Below are 20,409 nucleotides of genomic sequence, written 5' to 3'. Positions count from 1 at the left end.
TGACAAAACCTACAAGCATAATCACCAACCATCTTCATCGGCATATTAAGTAACCAGAAGATCTTCACTCATGGAAAGCACAACACCATATGGAATCACCAAGCAAACAACATTAAAGGCATGCTTCTTCCTCACAGATCTGTAAATAAGGTACACCTGCAACGACCTGATCCATGCACCGCCAGAACTGTAATCTACCTGAATGTCATCAATTGCTTTCCCCGCACCGGGAACAAAATTCCCCAAGGCACTGCGTAATGGTTCAGGAGCTGGGTTGACACATAGCCTATGAGCTGGCCTCTCCAACCTTCTGAGCCAGGAACCCTCAAGTACTCCTCGCCCTCGGTCTACATTGGTTGGGGTAGTTAGGCATTTGATCTTGCCTAGAAGCTTCTTGTCCATAAGTTTTATAGTTTCGATGATTGCTTCCATGTTGTAGACTGCTAATTCTTGGAGGTGTTCCAAGGCAGTCAAACCATTGAGAACCTTCAAGCTGCTGCAATCATACATGGCTAGGATCGAAAGCATCGGCATGGATCCAGGCTTTACTACCAACTGCTTCAGGGTGCAAAGATTTTGAAGCTTTAGCTTTTTAAGGCCCCCCCCCTCCCCCCCCCCCCCCCCCCCGGACCGCCCGGATCCCACGAGTGAATAGAAAGTTCAGTGTTGTCCCACTATATGAGCCATATAAAAGTTCCATCTCAACAATGCATTACATGTCGGTCACTAGGTGAAGTGTGAAGGTCTTCTAGCTTGCCATGTAGAATTAGGACCTGGAGGTGGCGCATGCTTGAGTCGGTGAACATTGTAGACGGAAGGACTTCACCAGATAACTTAAGGTTAACTAGGAATTCCATTTTCCTGAGAGCAGCTGAAAGCGCTTTAGTATGGGTTTCTGAAAGGCCAGACAAAGACAGAGACCGGAGACAAATCATGTAGTTCAAGGGACATATTTGCCCATGCCATGGATTTGAAGGCTCCACACCATCGAGAGTCATCAAATTGTTTAAGGAGACTGTGCAATTGGGCAATGAAATTTTCTCAGCAAGCACATGCCTCAGAGTTTCAATTTCCCAAAATCCATCATCGACTCTTCTCACGTTTGTTCTCCTTACATCTAATGTCTGGAGATTGTCCAGCTTTGAAATGGATGAAGGGAGCTCCTCCAAGTTGCTGTTTCTAATGCCAAGGTACCTTAAGTGGATTATGCTTCCAATCTCATTTGGCAGCATTTGGATCTTCAGACCATTCAGATCGATGACACGTAGGAACCTGGAGCCCTCTATGAAGTGCAGCCCATGAATAGTCTTTAGTCCAACACTCTCAGAAATTCCACATGCTCTCAAGCACAGCTCAGCGAAGTTTCCCCATAGTGTCTGAGGTTGAGGGGTTTCATATATTGAGCTGCTACGTTGGTCTTCTGCAAAATCATAGAGGAGAGAACGCAGCTTAGGGAATTCATTAGGTATACTGACAAATGACTCCATGTAGTTGTGTACAGCAAGACGGCGCACTGCATTTGGGTTTAGGACATTGGCGTGGTGGTGGATTTCAAGGAAACCAGAGTCCTGTGCTTCCGACTCCACAAAGTCATGGAGTAGATTGTGGATGGCTACCAGCTTGATCCCTCCTCCAGCATCCTTCTCCATCACCTGGACCAACCCTCTTGAGACCAGGTCCTTCAGGTAGTCAAATCCAACTTCCTCCAGAGTTTTTCCCTTCTTTGGCACTACAAAACCCTCCGCGATCCACAGACGCACCAAACGATCTGGGTAAACAATGATATTTTTTGACATGGATGCAAAGTAGAGGAAACATGACTTTAGGTGGTGTGGCAGATCATCAAAAGCTAAAGACCATATGCTTCCAACTGGTTTGGGTTGACCATTGGTCTCGAGTTGCCCAAGGACATCATCCCACTCCATGGGAATCAACTTTGATCGTAATACTCCAGCAAGCACAATGATGGCTAGCGGAAGACCTGTCGATATATTGTGAACTTTGTCATAGTAAGATTTGCACTTGTAGATTTGTGGAGGTTCCTTTGCTCCAAAAACTTGTCGGCAAAACAACTGTTGACCATGTATGGTTTCAAGACAATGCAACTCAACGGGAGCAAGTCATGGGTCCATATGATTGATTTCCTTCAGATTTAGGCGTGTCGTAAGCAAGATACGACTGCCATTGTTGTCATCTGGAAGGACATCGACCAAAGAGTTCCAATCATTGATATAGACAAAACCATCAAGAACAACTAGGTACCACCTGTTCTGCATTTGTTGTCGAAGTTTGCGCTCTTTACTGGTGGTTTCTCCCTCACCAGGTGCCAACGATACATTATCAACTCGTTCAGATGCTTCTGGGACCTCTGAGTTGACCTGCTTGTACATAATCTCTACATAGTCTGTAAACCTGATGTGTGGTGGAAGACATACCCATGCATGCAGCTCAAAGTGTCTCGTAATATCAGGGTCATTGTACAGCTTCCTTGCAAGTGTTTTCTTTCCAATGCTACACTATCCCAAAATTGAGAGGACAGCACGGTGAGAAACATTTGTCTCTTTGTTAATGATTTGGTCTTTGAGGGTTGCAAATTCACTTTGTCTGGAGTCTGCAACATATCCATCCTCGTACCTGCAGTACCAATCGATCAGTATTAACTGCAAATATTGAACTAAAATGTGCTTATTTTTTAGAAGACACATCGATTTAGAACATCAAGTATCAAACATGTTTTCTAATTCAATAGACAGTTTACTAGAGGGCAGTAAATATGCTTGGCATTTGCTAGGGATCCCTCTAATTGCCAATATACATGACATTAAAAGTGACACTCTATGGTGTCTCCTACGGTTTATCAATAGACATGTTTTGCTGTACGACCTAGGCTACTGGAATTTTTTCAGTCCTGTGGAGTAAAATATTAAAGTTACTCACAAATTTAAAACTTTGCGCCTCGATGCATTGATAGATGGAAAGGTTATTTACAAGCCAGACTAACTAATCATATAGTTTTCTTAGTAATTGGACTACATAATCAAATTATTATTTTTTCACAAGGGATGTACTGCATAATTAAATAAGTGGTTACGCCGACATCTATATGCACAGTAACATCACACACAAATTCAAGGTACATGATATGACAGTAATATTCCAAACCTAGAAATAAACTACTAGGAGTTCATTTGATAGAACGGTTTCTCAGGCACCAGCAGCCAAATACGTGGGTGCGATATATCTCCAGGACACTCACCATGCCTATGTTGGTGGATTACCTTATGCTATGGAATTTAGGCTGCCGCAAATGCAATCCCCTTGTAGCTGGCTAGAAGGATGAGATCCTCTGGCATTGGACCGCTGATCTAAAGTACTCCACACAATGGGCTTATCGTGCCTTTTCCCTAGGGAGAACGTGGTTCCCCTTTCACAAAATCCTCTGGAAAGTCAAGGCACCTCTCAAATGCTTATAGGCTTGCCACCACCACCACATGGTCTGCCCCTTTGCTCTAGGGAGCCGTAAATAGTCGGCCACCTTTTCAGCGTTGCTCCTGGGAAAAGCAACTGTGGCCCCTCATCCTAAGCTGGGATGGGCATAATGTTAGACCTCTGATGTTGAGCGACTCCCTGGGAGATTGGTCGCTGGCTAGGCATAAGCGATCTTCTAAGCCGAAGCACAAGGACCTGGGCTTGCTCTAACTATGTGGTCGATTTGGAGGGAGAGAAATGGCAGAATCTTTCAAGGGGAGAGCAGTGATCTGCTTGCTGTCGCTGATAGCATCAAGGCAGAGGCGGAACGTTGGCGTAGTGCTACCATCATTGTTTGCATGAGCCACTATGGGCCATGTTGTGGGATGCTTGGGGCCGAAATTCTGCCAGCTCTTGGTGTTTTGTGCCTTGGACAAATTATTTTACCTATTTTTGCTTCTCGCCTTAATGAAATGATACGCAAATGCTTGTTTCCATGTTCTCGAAAAAATGTACCAGTGGCAAAAGAAAGGAAAATGCAAAGCAAATAAGAGCCACAATCTTCTATATCTAAGTAGAAGCAACAAATTACTTGTTTCTATAAACATGCAAGCATGCCACATCATATAATTGTTGAAGTTGTGATCCAAATTCTCCCAGGACCGGAACTTCCGGTCTACTTCCGGTGGGGCGGAACTTCCGCCCAACCTCCGGCTCACCTCCGTGATGCTGGAACTTCCCGTGAAGACTGCGGAGTTTGTCCCGGAACAAGCCCGGAACTTCCGGCCTCCGACCGAAACTTCCGGGGTCCCCGATACGGATCTGATTTGACATAATCTTCCTGTTATATATACCCCTTGTGGCCGCCATTTTGGGGATGAGTTGCATCTGTAGAAACTCCCTGGCGTTGTGTAAACACTCCCCATATAGTGAAGTTTCGCTGGCTGGCACCCGTGGTTGTTCTCTCTCGTTGTTTGAGAGGGTTTTCCACGTTAAATCCATGTGTCCTTGTGCTGTGATTTCTTCTTCGTTCTACGTTCTTGCTTGTCGCGTTCATAACAAGTGGTATCAGAGCCCCAGATTCCGCCTAGGGTTTGCGACAGGTCTACCTTGAAGTTCGATCTGCCGCAGCTGGACTATACCACACGATTCTCGTTGTGGCAAATGAAGATGCGGGCGATTCTCGCCCAAACTTCATATCTGGATGAAGCACTTGATTCCTTCGGCAAGAAGGATGCAAAGGAGTGGACTGCCGAAGAGAAACGCAAAGATCGTAAGGCTTTGTCATTGATTCAACTTCATCTATCCAATAATATTTTGCAAGAAGTGTTGGAGGAGAAATCCGCAGCAGCCCTGTGGCTGAAACTGGAATCGATCTGCATGCCTAAAGATCTAACCAGTAAGATGCATGTAATGATGAAGTTGTTCACCCATAAACTGCAAGAAGGTGGATCGGTAATATCTCATATAACTGTTTTTTGAGAGATAGTTTCTGACTTGCAAGCTTTGGAGGTTAAGTATGATGATGAGGATTTAGCCATCTTACTCTTATGCTCGTTGCCTAGTTCCTATACAAATTTCCGCGATTCAATTCTTTATAGCCATGACTCTCTAACCCTTAATGAGATTTTAGAAGCACTCAGACAGAAAGAGAAGATGAAGTCTATGGTGCAGGCCGATGGGTCGTCCTCAAAGGTAGAAGCTCTGCAGTTTCGTGGTAGGACCGAGTAGAGGAATAACAACTACGGCAACCGAGAGAAGAGCCGGGACGGAAAAACTCGTTCAAAGTCCCAAGGAAAAGATAAGTTCTCCATGTATTGTAAGAAAAATAATCATGTTATTGAGGATTGTTATAAACTGCAGAACAAGGAGAAAAGGAACGGTACCTACAAACCGAAAGACAAGTCCGATGGTAATGGTAAGGCCGCTGTCGTTTCTACCGACAGCTCCGAGGGTGAATGCCTCGTTGTCCTTGCTGTTTGTGCTTCCAGTGATGATGAATGGATTCTGGATACAACATGTTCTTTTCATTTTTTTTGTAACAAGGATTGGTTCAGTTCTTATGAGTCCGTGCAGACTGGAGATTTTGTGCATGTGCGCAATGACAATCCTTGTCATATTGTTGGCGTTGGGTCCGTTCAGATCAAGACCCATGATGGCATGACACGCACGTTGAAAGAGGTGAAGCACATACCAAGCATGGCAAGAAATTTGATCTCACTTAGTATCATGGATTGTGACGGGTACAAGTACGCCGGAGGGCGTAGACTTTTAAAAGTATCTAGAGGTTCTCTCATTCACATGATAGGTGATATGAATTCTGCCAAATGATATGTTCTTAGAGGTAGCACTTTGCCTGGTTTTGCTGCTGCCGTTACACCTAATGATTCTGATGATTGTGCAAAAACGAATCTGTGGCATATGCGTCTTGGGCATATGAGTGAACATGGGATGGCAGAGTTGGTCAAGAGAGAGCCGATCAATGGCTGTGACTTGAGTAAGATTGAGTTGTGTGAGCACTGCGTTTATGGTAAGCACAAAAGGGTTAAGTTCATTTCTTCCGTTCATACCACCAAAGGCATATTAGATTATGTGCATGCTGATGTTTGGAGACCCTCTCGTAAGACTTCTAGTGGTGGTGCTAATTACATGCTTACCATTATTGATGATTACTCAAGAAAAGTTTGGCCTTATTTTCTGAAACATAAATCTGATGTTTTTGGTGTGTTCAAGAACTGGAAAGCTATAGTAGAAAAGCAAACTGAATTTTTTTTGCGTACTGACAATGGTGGTGAATTTGTTTCTGATGAGTTTTGCAGCAACAATGGTGTTGTTAGGCACTTCACGGTTGTCCGTACTCCACAACAAAATGGCGTGTTTGAACACATGAATAGAACCATCATCTCAAGGGCACGTTGCATGTTGTCCAATGCAGGTTTGGGCAGGCGTTTTTCGACTGAGGCAGCTTCCACCGTATGCTACCTCATGAAAAGGTCACCTTCTATTCCACTTGACAAGAAAACTCTCATTGAGGTGTGGTCTGGTAAACCTGCTGATTATTCACAATTAAGAGTTTTCGGTTGCACCGCTTATGCTCATGTTGATAATGAAAAGCTAGAGCTTAGAGCTGTTAAGTGCATATTTCTTGGCTATGGTTCTGGAGTTAAAACTTTCGGGTTGTAGAATCCTGAAGCTAAAAAGATTTTGCTGAGTAGGAATGTTGTCTTTAATGAAGAAGTTATGTATCATGATAGTTTGTCCACTGATGCCTCTCGCATTGAAGAGGATAGACTTAGAATGCAGGAGGAGCACGTTGATGATTGTTGACAACGATGATGCTCAGGTTGATCATGGTAATGATGATGGGAACAATGATGACAATAATGATGATATTGTTCCACCCTCACCACCTGTTTTGCAGCAACCCACACGGTCTATTGCAGCTGACCGCCCAAAGAGGAACAAAGGTCCACGCCCATGTTTAATTGAAGAGTGCGATCTTGTTTATTATGCTTTGAGTTGTGCAGAACAGGTGGAGCATGATAGTGAACCGGCCACATATAATGAAGCTGTTGTTTCCGGCGACCGTGTGAAGTTGTTGTCTGCCATACAAGAGGAGATGCAATCTCTTGAGAAGAATGTCACATGGGATGTTGTGCCCTTGCCTAAAGAAAAGAAGGCTGTTCGCTGCAAGTGGATCTTCAAGAGAAAGGAGGGCTTGTCTCCTAATGAGCCTATGAGATTTAAGGCAAGGTTAGTGGCAAAAGGTTTCAGTCAAATACCAAGTATTGATTATAATGATGTGTTCTCTCTAGTGGTAAATCATAGTTCCATCCGTACTTTCTTTGGTATTGTTGCTATGCATGATCTTGAGCTTGAGCAGTTAGATGTGAAGACTGCATTTTTGCATGGAGAGCTTGAGGAGGAAATATACATGGACCAATCTGAAGGGTTCATAGTTCCTGATAAAGAGGAATTTGTGTGTAAGTTAAAGAAGTCTCTCTATGGTTTGAAACAATCTCCTAAACAGTGGTATAAAATGTTTGATTTATTTATGATCTCACGTGGCTTTAGTAGATCTCAGTATGACAGTTGTGTCTACATTAAATTTGTTGATGGATCACCTATATACTTGCTGTTATATGTTGATGATATGTTAATTGCTGCCAAGAGCATGAAAGTAATCACTACTTTGAAGATACAACTAAGTAGTGAATTTGAGATGAAAGATCTTGGTGCTGCTAAGAAAATCCTAGGTATGTAAATTAAAAGGGACAGAAAATCTAGATTGCTATTTCTTGGTCAGCAAAGTTACATTGACAAATTACTTCATCGTTTTAATATGCATGATGCAAACTGTGTTAGTACTCCTATTGTTTCTCATTTCAAGTTGTCAGCGTTGCAAGTCCTACTTCTGATGAAGATATTGAGTATATGTCACGAGTTCCCTATTTTAGTGCTGTTGGTTCCTTGATGTATGTCATGGTTTGTTCACGTCCTGATTTATCATATGCTCTAAGCTTGGTCAGTCGTTACATGGCTAATCCCGGGAAAGAATATTGGAAAGCTGTTCAGTGGATTTTCAGGTACCTCCGTGGCACATCCAATGCTTGCTTGAAGTTTGGCAAGACTGATGAGGGACTCGCTGGCTATGTGGATTCAGATTTTGCTGCCGACTTGGATAAGAGGAGATCCCTCACAGGTTATGTGTTCACGGTAGGTGGATGTGCTGTGAGTTGGAAGGCAACACTGCAACCAGTTGTTGCTCAATCTACAACCGAAGCAGAATATATGGCTATAGCTGAAGCTTGCAATGTTTGGTTGAAGGGTTTATATGCTGAGCTTTGTCAGATGTTTCTTGCATTAACCTGTTTTGTGACAGTCAAAGTGCTATTTACCTTGCTAAGGATCAGATGCTCCATGAGAGAACCAAGCACATTGATGTCAAGTACCATTTTGTTCGCAACGTTGCTGCACAAGGTAAATTGAAGGTATGCAAGATCAGCACTCATAATAATCCTGCTGATACGATGACAAAGCCTGTTAGTATTGCTAAGTTTGAGCTATGCTCAAGCTTAGTTGGTATAACTGTTTAGCCCCTAGTGGCTTTTGGCGCCGAAAGTGTTTTTTCTTTGTTGATTCAGGAGTTGTTGATGTTCATGCTACAAGGAGGAATTTGTCTCAAGGTGGAGTTTGTTGAAGTTGTGATCCAAATCCGCCCAACCTCTGGCTCACCTCCGTGATGCTACTGGAACTTCGCGTGAAGACTGCAGAGTTTGTCCCAGAACAAGCCCGGAACTTCCGGGGTCCCTGATACGGATCTGATTTGACATAATCTTCCTGTTATATATATCCCTTGTGGCCGCTGTTTTGGGGACGAGTTGCATCTGTAAAATCTCCCCGGCGTTGTGTAAACACTCTCCATATAGTGAAGTTTCGCTGGTTGGCGCCCGTGGTTTTCCCTCTCGTTGTTTGAGGGGGTTTTCCACGTTAAATCCGTGTGTCCTTGTGCTGTGATTCTTCTTCGTTCTTCGTTCTTGCTTATCGCGTTCATAACAATAACTAATTTGTTCACACCTATTTAGCGGAAAACTCATACTTTTGCACATGCATGCATGTTACTTCCATCAAGCTATCCCTACTAAGTGAAGAATGTACAATTTTATTATATGTTTTCAATTTTGAATACTCTTCATGTTAACTAAAAATTTCCGCAACAACGTACGGGGCATCATCTAGTTAATTAAATAAGAAGAAAAAACATGGTGGTACACAAATAAGAACAAGAGAAATTACCTCAACCTCAAGTAGACAAGTACAAGTAAACAAACAAATAAATAAATAAATAGATATAGAATTAGCATACCACTCATGATCAGAAACAGTTGATGATGAATTCCATGTTTCAGAAGGAAAACTCTCAATGGCATATGTTTCCTTGTTCTGATTGAGTTCATCGATCCTTTCATTGATCTTCAGTATCTGATTTGACAGCCCATGACGCACAACAATCTGCATAATTTATAATATGTTAATTTGTAGCCCATCAACACTAACTTGGTGCTGAAATTAAAAAGAAAATTAGTGCAGGTATCTCTGTGTTGCAGTCAATCTAATTCGATAACTAATCCTGTGTTTTCCTATTCCCATTGTTTTTCAATTCCTACAATCTGAAAGATTTGATTTGTAAGATGATATTTGAATTGTCATGCAAAACCTGATGAAAGAGTATGCTATCCAAGCATGTACACAGGAGTGCAAGCAGGGCCCTAAAAATTTGCTTAAGCATCATTTGATAAGTACTATTTAAGATATTAAGTATAAAGCATTATGGAGTAATATGTTAACTGAGCCATGTAACCAACTAACCACTCCCACGCCTGCCTCCTAGGCACCTAGGTTCTTTGTATGTCAGTGTACTCCTAAGATTTCATTCTAGAGATTTATTTTTAGAAACAACAAGTACAACTTGTAGACGTGCACAGGCACAGACACACACACGACCAGAGTGACGGAGCTTAACTTAACGAAGTCACTAGAAGCACCTCGCTATCAACAGGGGTATATCACCTACCAATGAAGGAGTAATCCGCCTCAATGAGACAAATAGGCATCAAACCTGCGGTTTGATCCTTCGTGGGCACGGCTATAGCCACCCTGCTAACCACCCCAGCTATGCTTGGTACACGACTCGTCTAGCGATTGTTGTATCCGTAGAGAGAAAAGATTTTCTAAAATGAAACTAGGATAGACTTGAAAATGATATTCTGGAGAACTTGTGTCTTAAAATTTAAGTGAAGATTTTGTAACAAAAAGAGCAGTAGAAGAATGACATGTTCTTACTAAATGATAGATTAAGACTTGTCATTTAGCAAGGTGTAACTCTTAGAGGAAATTATGGCCAATACGCTAGATGCAATACGATTTTTGTTTTCACAATTCATTGTTTCGCACCTAATATTAGATTTCGCACCAGGCTCCTGGATTGTCAGGTATGGCCTTGATGCGATCAATTATCATCTAGACGCAACTAAGATCATCCAATCATCTAGACGCGCGAATATGACATACCGAATGCTCTTTTATTACCAAAACAAAAGAATATCTCAGTGGATTTCTGGAACGCAGGCATTGCGCAGAAATGTTGCTAACAAGTAACAGCCTAACAGGAACCATTTCAATTCCGCAGAAATGAGGGGAAGTCTTAGGGATCCAGGCGGGGCCTGTTGGATGTAATGTACATGCATTCTATGAGATCCACAATTCCGTGCTAGCAATTGACAGCCGTCGAATCTTATTACTCAGTAGAAGAATTCCATACCTGAGTGGCGAGTCCTTGGACTAGGTTGAAGGCCACGCGGTGCCACCAGCCGCGGCGGCCCTTGGCACTGAGGTGGAAGGTCTCGACGCGGAGGTGGAACTCGTCGACGGCGTCCTCGACCTCGAAGGCCACCTCCCGTGTCTCGCGCAGCCACAGCAGCAGCAGCTCGTTGGCGCGGCCGCGGCGAACGCGGTCGGCCCCGCGGACTAGAGCCTGCAGATAGGCCAGCTTCCGGCGTAGGGATCGGATCTCGGCGTGCACCCGGAGCATTGCCGTCGCCTCCGCTGCCGCTAGCTCGCCCAGCTTCGCCGCCACCCCCGTCACACCCGCGTCCGCCAAGATTGCGAATGCGCAGTTAAGTTTGGTTGGTGGCGTGGTTGTCGCTGCCAGTGCTAGGAAGCGGAGTACTCAGGTTTTAGGAGCAGGAAAGGTGATGTGGGGACAAATACATACGTGTATGAAGTGTAATATAACACAAAGAATTAATAGTTGGATTGTTATCGATCACTTCATGTCTAATCAACTCGACACAACTTAAATCAAATTTATCTATCTCACTTGTTTCTCCCAAAACATTAGTTATTTCCTCACATGATTCGTTCTCATCAGTATCAAAATTAATTTGTGCACTCAAATCATTAGAAGAATTAATTTCAGCAGTAGGTGCACTTGAATCAGCATGTAAATCAACAGTTTCACGTGGTGCAGAAAATTCAACATGTATCTCATTTATTTTCATATTTAGTTCAGGAACACAATCATCTTTATCATTACCTTGTAGGCTCAACACGTTTCTAGTACACCTTCTCTCCAATTTCCTCTCCGCTTTCCAAGCAAGATTAAGCAAACACAATACAGAGTCGTATTTTCCGTATTCAATTATGTAAGAAATATCAAAGTTAAGCCCACAATAAAATCTATCCATTTTTCTTGGTTCGGTTTCATCTAAACCAGCCCGCAAGGTTAAAATTTGGAACTCATTGTAGTAATCATCAACAGTTTTATCATCTTGTGTCAAACATCGTAATTTTGAACGTAAGTTAAGAGCATAATTCAAAGGAACATATTTTTCTCTCATTATTTTTTTCATATCAATCCAAGTGTGAGGTATTTTGTTTTCTCTAGCTATCTCACTCCACCAAGATAAAGCAGCAAAAGTAAATTTACTACTAGCAATTTGAACCTTACGACTATCTAGTACATGGAAGCATGTGAATTACTCAATTAGAGCTATTTCTCAATCAATATAAGTTTCAACATCATTATTTCCATCAAAGAAAGGTCCAAAACAATTATTGACATTACAAGGATTGCGATATACCTTTGCCTTGCCAATGTCAACAAGAGACGAGGAGGATGGATGTGGTGAAAAACGCTCATGTCGGTCACTTGATAGCATAGGCCTATTTTCCATCCTTCGTGTAAGTCCTGTCATGGTTAGTATAAGACAAGAAACAAAACACAGGAATATGTTCCTATCAACTAGTACGATGTGGCTACAAGTCGCTCAACTCTCAAGCTAAAAATCAAGTTCTTACAAGTTCTTACCATGCAAAACAGGAAGGTGATGGGCAGCGGCGTGACCAAGCCCTCCGAAGATTAAATGTATCGATGCCTCGGTAACAAACCAACCTAGGTGTAGAATCTGTGGAGCTTGGAGGCTTTTGTGAGTAGCAAAGAATAGCAAATAATCAAATCAGCAATGCAAAGTTGAAATATGCTCAATAATGCTAGTCCTAACTGCTGGAGTCGATAAGAACGAATTACAGAAATAATCTAAGCCTAGATACTGAAGAAGGTAGGAATAGATAGATCAAAACATGGCACAACAAGTAAATTCCTGGGAGTTTATTTATTTATTTATTATTTTTGTGGCTTTCTGTTTTGCTTCTTATTATTTTCTTCTTCCTTTTTTTTTCTTTCTTTTTTAACCCCAGAAACTCACGCAAAAGAAGGATCGGAAAATTGTATGTCGGTCTATCGAAGAACAGCAAAGGCTGCAGTAAGGAAATTTCAGAAAAATATGGAAAAATATGGGTTAGAAGCGTATCGACACAAGCTTTCTAGCAAGGGCAAGATCACTCAAAACGGATGTCGGACGGTGGAGAAAACTGAAAAATACCGGGCTGCAGCGATGCCGGAAAACGGATGCAGAAACTTGGAAGCTCTGAAAGTCCACCTTACAAACCGAATTTGAGGGTCAGAGTGCAGGGCAAATCCTTGGATATTTCCTGATGCGCCTCGTCGTGAGTTTTCCAAAAAGTCCAAGAATGTCCAAATCCGAGTTGGTACGCAAAAGATACGCCCGTTTTACTGAACACGGGTCAAACCCACCCGAAACTAAAATTATACTCGGACTCGGGTCTGAAACTTACTCGAACTCCTTCTCTTTTTTTTCTGTTTTTTTTTCTCTCCTTATTTTTTTCCGTATCACAACTTTCCAAACAACTTGATCTCCAAGATTTTTTTTTTATATCTTTCCTCTTTCGGAAACTCTTTCCCAGCTCTCTCCCGATTGGACTCGAACTCGGATTCACGGCTGAAAACTATAACTTGCCGACTCGATGTAGGACTCAAAGAGGGACTCGGTGTAGGACTCGACGAGGGACTTGGTGTAGGACTCGATGAGGGACTCAGTGTAGGACTCGAAGAGGGACTCCGTGTAGGACTCGACGAGGGACTCGATGAAAGATATGGTGGTAGCAGAAGATTATGGCGTGGCGGTGGTGTGGCAGGGAGTTTGGCGGCGTAAGATTGATGAAGGAAACCTGCGTCACACGGAGAACAAGAAAACCAAAAGCAAGTTCGATCGAGTAGAAAAAAATCTGAAAAACGATCCAATCTAATCCAGCAACTCGACACGATTAATGCAGCAAAGATTCAACAATGCAATACTAATGTGAAAATTGCAAGGCTCAGATTGGTTCTATGACAATGTAACTAATTCTAATTTTTGTTTGGCTTTTTCTGGACGATAGGTAAAAACAGATCTAAACTACGGATAAACTGGTAAAATCTCACCGAGCAACCTTATGCTCTGATACCACGTGATGCGGGGCGGGGTGGCCCGATCTTTCGATGAGATTGGTAACTCTCGATTGGGGTAGGAGGTGACGTTGACGATCTGACTACGGCCTAGGAGGCAGCGCCTTTGCAATCGATACACCAACTCCAGAGGGTTATTGATCACGCGGGGGCACGATCAACCTGACCACGAAGGTCTTTGTTCCTGCAAGCAATCGAAGAACAAGCAAGAACAAAATAAATAGCGGATGCAATCTGAAATTGCGAATATACTATATCAAACCAATGTCTCAACGAGACGATAAGTTGGAGTCTTGACGACGGTAAAACAGGTGGTCTAACCGACACACGCGATTACACGAAAGTAGTAAAGATGGCTAAACTTTATCTAATCAAAACCTAAGGCTTCTTAGAGAGGCTCACGGGGTATATAAAGGAGGAGGGAGAGATGTTTTCGTCCACCTTGAGTAAGGAGGCCGAAATCCAACTCTATCTCTAACTTTCCTAACAAACTACAACTCTTTAGGAAACAGAAAATCAGATCCGTTCGCTTGTTTTGTCCGCCGCGGTCAGCACGAGTCGAATCTCTTGATGGGGCCTGATCCGTTGGAAAGGTCTTGTAATTACCTTTCCAAAAAGTACTTGTTTGCTTGATTTGGACTCCGTATGCGGCCTGGGTGATTAAAACAAATTCAGGTCTCCTGACAGTTCGGACCCGAATCGGATTCAACTTTAATTCGTGATATCTTTCTCTAGCAAGCTCCGAATCATGTGCCATTTGATTTGTTGGAAAGTAGACTTGATAGGCTTCACTTTGAATCTCCCTTTGCAGGCTATCACATTTCATCTTCACTTTGGACTTGTAAAGTTCAATAAGATGCCTACATAATAAGATTACACAAGATAGTAGCTTCGCCTCTTTGCAAGTAACATATTGAAAACATTTTGTAATTGAATTCACCTGATTATAATTGTTATTAGATACACGAACAATTAGGGTTCTAATGGTCGTATCCATGGTTAGCATGTCCATATCAAAAGGACGCGAGCTGCGACCGAAGTTTTTTTTTCTTCTAAATTAGAGCTTTTCTTAAGAGTAAAAAATAAACTATAAGTCATAATTCTTTTGCAAATGTGTCCAAGTCAGTTCTAAAACTTTTAAAATACATGTTCAGGTCCTAATAATTTCATAAGTTGTTCATCCAAATTTCTAATGGTGCCTGGGTGCACATGGATTGGCGCACCTATCGGATAACCCTTCGATGGGAAATATTTCAGAAAACCTCTAGCTTGTCCTTTTCGCGGACGAGCCCTTGGTGTAATGGTGAATGAACAACTCTAGTAGCACTCCACAGGTCCTGAGTTCGACTCCCTATGGGAGCGAATTTCAGGTTGGATTAAAGAATCCTCTCGTCTGGCCCACGCCTTAAGCACAGACCTCTAAGGCCTGTCCACTCTCACACGGGCTTCGGTGCCGTTGTGGTGCAGGGGTTCGGGAGTTTTTTGAGCTGCGTGAGAAGGTCTTTTTCTTAATGCAAATTCCTAGGGGTTGGCTTACCCCTTTGCAGGTCGACTTTTTTGCTTCTCCTTTCCCTCTATTTGCTCCCTTCTCCAACCACCGCCACTCCATTCTTCCTCTCTGCCTTCATCACCGATGAGATCATGGGAAAAACCAAATCGCCGGCAGCGGCTAAGGTTCAGACGAGGGAATAGGGCAGAGAGAGGGAGGGGCCGCGGGTTGGAAAGGAGAGAAGCGAGGGTGGTTTCTGAAATATTTCGCACCGAAGGGTTATCTGACAAGTGGGCTCATCAAGTCGACACATCACACGCACGCAAACGTGCATTTTGATAGTTTTAGGACTAACTTGACACCTTTGCGAAATAATTAGGACCTACCGTGTAGTTTAGTCTTTTATTAAAATGATTCCTTGTCCACTTCGTTGATGGTTTTTTGTCCACTCCGTTGGGACCATAGCCATCCCCTCCTGGATCTATCCCTCGTCCGTCAGGTCTTCTCCGTGCAACCCTGCTGCAATGGCGCAGCAGCACCTTGCCCCATCGCCGCGCCGCAATCGAGTCGCCGTCCAATCCACTAGAGCCTGAGCACAACAGTGTCCACGTCTGCCAGTGATGATGACAATGCATCAACAAACGACGGCCACTTGCCATGCTTCTTGAAGATCAATTGGGACTTCGACAGTGATGGGTTGGACGACCCGGCAACACCGATGCTGGGAAGCGGCTGCATCGTGTTGTTCCTGGGTCGGGGCGAGGCTGACTCAATAATGTCGGCGGCTGTGCCATTGTTGATGACAGCAAGGAAGCTAGGCGAGTAGGGATCAGGAGGAATCTAGAAATTTGAATCGTAGTTGGGCATTGCCGGAGCCATGCACCCGTCGTGGACAACACCGGAGAAGAAGTGCAAGTGGATTGAATTATTTTTATGTTACAAACAATGTTTTTATTTATTTTTATGGTAGAAGTATGCATTTCTTTTGCCAAGTACACAAATGCTTATGTTGCAATGACTTCTGTGTTGTGGAGGGATTTATTTCGATACCTCAAATTCTAGTGTCGTACCAGTGGCCCACGGGGTCCCACTGATACGGGACGCGCGGGTCGCGACTGACGAAACCCCACCAGGTTAGCCTCACAAGAAGGATTAACCCAGGAATGTGAGATCGAGATAGGCAATCAGAGGGGGGGGGGGGGTTGAATGATTGCGCGGAAGCAAATTAAAACTTTTCCCAAAAGTTCAAACCCTAAATCACCTTTCTGTCCGTGATAGTAAAACAGCCGTAACTTTTGATTGGTTGAACCAAAAAATACATATGAGTATGCAACATTAAGGTATTGAAATTTTCTAACCAGCACAACAAGAATAACCTCAATCAAACGTACCAATCAAAAGATATGATCAAAACAGTAACAGCTGACAGAAAGTTAGGAGGATTAATCTAAACCAATTTCGAGGAATAACTAGAAAGATGAATTAATCACAATTTTCCCTTGATCTCGTGAGAAACCAGCAGCAACGTGTTATGATCTTGTGAGAAAGCTGCACCAAAGTGTTAGAAAGATCTAGCACGAAGATTCCACAAGGATCCGAGAAGAAAAGAGATGACACCGCCAACGAATATGTTTATTGCAACGATGTCGATCGATTACAAAAGATGCAACCATGCATCAAAAAATTCTTCAAGAATTGATCTAAAGCTCTGAGTTCCCTCACGTCCCTCCTAAAACCCTAGCTACTACGCCCTCTATTTGTAAGGGAAAATTCGCGACCCTAAACCGATTCCGAATCCAACACGAACTCCTCTGTGCCGGTCAGTATTCTGCCCGTGGAGCCCACATATGACCTCGGATTGAGATAACTGCAAAAGCAAAGTTGTTCGTCTCGACGACACGCACAACTTTGATATGGACCACCTTTCCATCAGACGCCATCTTGATGACTACTCTTTAATCTTTAAACAGTTCTCATCCAGCCACGGCTGGACCTACATGTCTTCACGTCGATGCCACTCCATGCCATCAAGTCTTCTTGTGATGTTTTCAAAACTCGACCATCACGTGTCGAATATCTCCAATACCATACATCTCCGGTATAAACAACATACGACAAACCGGTGCCCTCCCGGATCATCGCAGTCTTTACTTTCATTGTTCCTTCGCACAACGTCCTGCATGACCTTGATCCTCGACCTCAGTTTCTCCCAAGCTTCGTCCCTCGATCCTGTCATCGACCACGTTCCTCTAGCTCTGGCAACACCTGAAAGAGAACACACAAATAACCAGTACGAGCACAAGTCCATGACTTAACTCAGGGTAAGTTTCACACAACTCACGCCATGTTTTTCACATAAGAAACTAATGGATCAACACACCAATAGCAAATCACTAAGTCCAAAACATGATACATGTTATCACATAAGTATCTATATTATCCAAAGTATCAACATCAATGTTTCACTTAAAACACTTGCCAATGTTACACATCACATATGATTCCACAATCTCCCCCTTGATGAAAACATTGGCAACATCTCCTCAACACTAGACATTAAATATTGATTGGCACACACATTCACTTAATTATTAGATTTTCAAGGTTTCGAAAAGAAAACGAAAAACATCAAAATGTTGGAGAAACACCAATAAAGGTAAAATATGTTATGCATATGTGTTGAAATCTGTCCCCCTTTGACAATGAATTTCATCAAAACCAGACAAAAATTTGTCCCCACTTTAAAAAATGTTTTTTTAAACTAGAAGGGATTTTGTTTTTGTTTATTTTGTCATATTTCATTTTTTTGTTGTTGTAATGAGCATTATGAAACATCATGAACATGATAATTGTGCATCCAAGTCATGTAAAAAGTAGTTGTACTCGATATGTATATAAGTATGATGTAATCTACACATGACTAAAAAACAAGTATTGTTACGATTTATTGCAAGACATGGTCTCCCTCTGTCAACTACATCAATACTTTAATACAAAATAACTTGCAGCACATTACATTAAACATAGCACTTTATAAAAGCATAATATTTATTTTCATTGAATTTATATGCCAAGTCCGTTCAACCTTGTCAAGCCTATATTTAAAACACCATGCCAAGCCTATGTCCAAAGTGCAATGATTAACAATTAGAAGCTTAAGACAAAAGTTTCAATAAACACAGCAACTTCCAAATTCATACCAAAGTGCAATGGTAAGCAGTCTCGTGAAGATGTAGTGCGACATCGGCATACTTATTTAGTAAAAAAATTGCTTGAGACCACGTGTTTTTGTATATTTTGAAGCTTGATACCATTATATTTTCATCATTGCTAGTAATTAAGTATCAAAGACCAAAATAGCTAACAAAATTTAACCATGACAAAATTTAGTTCAAGGTTTCATTCGTGTTAGAAGTCATGTGATAGACTACTTCATACGAGCATACATATAAAATGACAATGTCCTCAAAACATAAACATGGTTGCAAAAATGTCATTTTAGGATAGAATACAATGCTCATTACTTTTTCAGATTTTTTTTATTTATTAAAGATAAAAGAACGAAAAAGAAGCAACTGAAAAGATATTTTACATATCGTACAAGAAGAACAAACTCCCCCTCAAACCATTCCGTATGGTTTGATTACTCCAAGTTCACCTCGAAGAAAAGCAGACCGAGAAGAATCCAATGGTTTAGTAAAAATGTTTGCCAATTGACGTCCGGTATCTATAAAATTGAGCACAACATTTTCTTTTTCAACATGATCTCTAAGAAAATGATATCTTATGTCTATGTGCTTAGTTCTAGAATGTTGCACCGGGTTTTTAGCAATACATATAGCGCTAGTGTTATCACAATAAAGTGGTGCACTTTCTAAAGTAACCCCATAATCTTTCATTGTAGCTATTATCCATAAAATCTGTGAGCAACAGCAAGTGGCAGCTACATATTCATTTTCAGCAGTAGATTGTGCTACAGAACTTTGTTTCTTAGAAGACCAAAGTACTAAAGAATCATCCAAAAATAAGCATGTACCAGATGTACTCTTTCTATCAATTCTACAACCTCCAAAATCAGCATCCGAAAATGCACGCAATATAATACTAGAGGAAGCAGAAAACCAAATGCCAAAAGATTGGGTGCCATGTAGATACCTGAAAATCCTCTTGACAGCTTGTAAATGTGATGCACGTGGGGAAGCTTGAAACCGTGCACACAAGCATACAGAAAATTGTATATCCGGTCTAGAGGCAGCAAGATAAAAGGTGAACCAATCATACTCCTGTACATCTTTTGGTCAACAGGTTCACCATCCTCATCAAGATCAAGCGACGTCGTAGATCCCACTGGTGTCATAATAGGCTTGCAGTTTTCCTTCCCAAAACGTCGTAGCAGATCCTTCATATACTTACTTTGATGTACAAAGATGCCCTCCTTTGTTTGCTTGATGCAGCCCCAAAAAGTAAGTAAGTTCGCCCATCATGCTCATCTCAAATTCCCTGCTCATAGTTTCTGAAAATTCTGACACCAAAGCATGAGTGGCACACCCAGAGATAATATCATCAACATAAACTTGTACAAAAAGTTGATCATTGCCATGCTTGAGTACAAATAAGATTTTATCAACATTTCCCATGGTACACCCCTTTTCAAGTAAAAACTTTTTTAACCTATCATACCATGCACGTGGGGCTTGTTTTAAACCGTACAAAACCTTTGAGAGTTTATAAACATGGTTTGGGAAATTTGAATTCTCAAACCCTGGTGGTTGCTTAACATAAACCTCCTCATTAATGAAGCCATTGAGAAAAGCACTTTTAACATCCATTTGATAAAGCTTGAAACCTTTAGATGCAAGAAATGCCAATAAAATTCTTATAGCTTCTAATCTAGCAACAGGGGCAAAAGTTTCATCAAAATCAAGATCCTCAATTTGAGTAAAACTTGAGCAACTAACCTAGCCTTGTTGCGAACAATAACACCGTCCTCACTTTGTTTGTTTTTAAAAACCCAACGTGTACCAATAAGGGTATGACCTGGAGGTGGTGAAACAAGAGTCCAAACTTTGTTACGCTCAAAATTTTC

General features: G+C 42.0%; 1 non-coding gene across 1 annotated transcript in view; it reads right to left on the bottom strand.

Moving 5' to 3' along the window:
* Positions 1 to 20,409, bottom strand: part of LOC100825878 — a 37,144-nt gene continuing 16,735 nt past the window's right edge. Inside the window, exons 3-6 of the transcript XR_002962500.1 lie at positions 10,790 to 11,196; positions 9,335 to 9,480; positions 633 to 2,634; positions 1 to 598 (exon numbers count right to left, since the gene is read on the bottom strand). This is a non-coding gene — a transcript (putative disease resistance RPP13-like protein 3). The remainder of the gene's footprint in view (positions 599 to 632; positions 2,635 to 9,334; positions 9,481 to 10,789; positions 11,197 to 20,409) is intronic.

This window comes from Brachypodium distachyon, chromosome 1 (genome assembly GCF_000005505.3).
Source record: "Brachypodium distachyon strain Bd21 chromosome 1, Brachypodium_distachyon_v3.0, whole genome shotgun sequence".
Lineage (NCBI taxonomy): Eukaryota > Viridiplantae > Streptophyta > Magnoliopsida > Poales > Poaceae > Brachypodium > Brachypodium distachyon.
The sequence above is the reverse complement of the archived record's forward strand: the minus strand, read 5'-3'. Positions and strand labels throughout refer to the sequence as shown.